Raw genomic sequence first — 487 nt, 5'->3', positions numbered from 1 at the left:
CTGGGAGGCGGAGGTTGTGGTGAGCCAAGATCATGCTATTGCACTCCAGCCTGGGCAACAAGAGCGAAATTCCATCTCAAAAAAAAAAAAAGGGCCAGGTGCAGTGGCTTCTGATTGTAATTCCAGCACTTTGGGAGGCCAAGGTGGGCCATTCTTTACATTTATAAGGTGGGAAGATTGCTTGAGGACAGGAATTCAAGACCAGCCTGGGTAACAAAGCAAGACTCCAATTCTACTGAAATAAAAAATAAAAACTTAGCTGGTTGTCATGGTGCTGCTGGGAGTATAGCAGTGAGGATGACCAGAGATCACTCTTGTCACCATCTTGGATTTGGCCGATTTCTTTACTGCAAGATGTTTTATCAGCAAGGTCCTTATGACCTGTATCTTATGCTGACCTCTTATCTTATTTTGTGACTTAGAAGGCCTTAACTGTCTACGAATGCAGCCCAGGAGGTTTCAGTGTTATTTTACACAGCTCCTATTC

Source organism: Colobus angolensis, unplaced genomic scaffold (genome assembly GCF_000951035.1).
Source record: "Colobus angolensis palliatus isolate OR3802 unplaced genomic scaffold, Cang.pa_1.0 Scaffold31, whole genome shotgun sequence".
NCBI classification, from domain to species: Eukaryota; Metazoa; Chordata; class Mammalia; order Primates; family Cercopithecidae; genus Colobus; species Colobus angolensis.
This window is presented reverse-complemented; position numbering follows the sequence as displayed.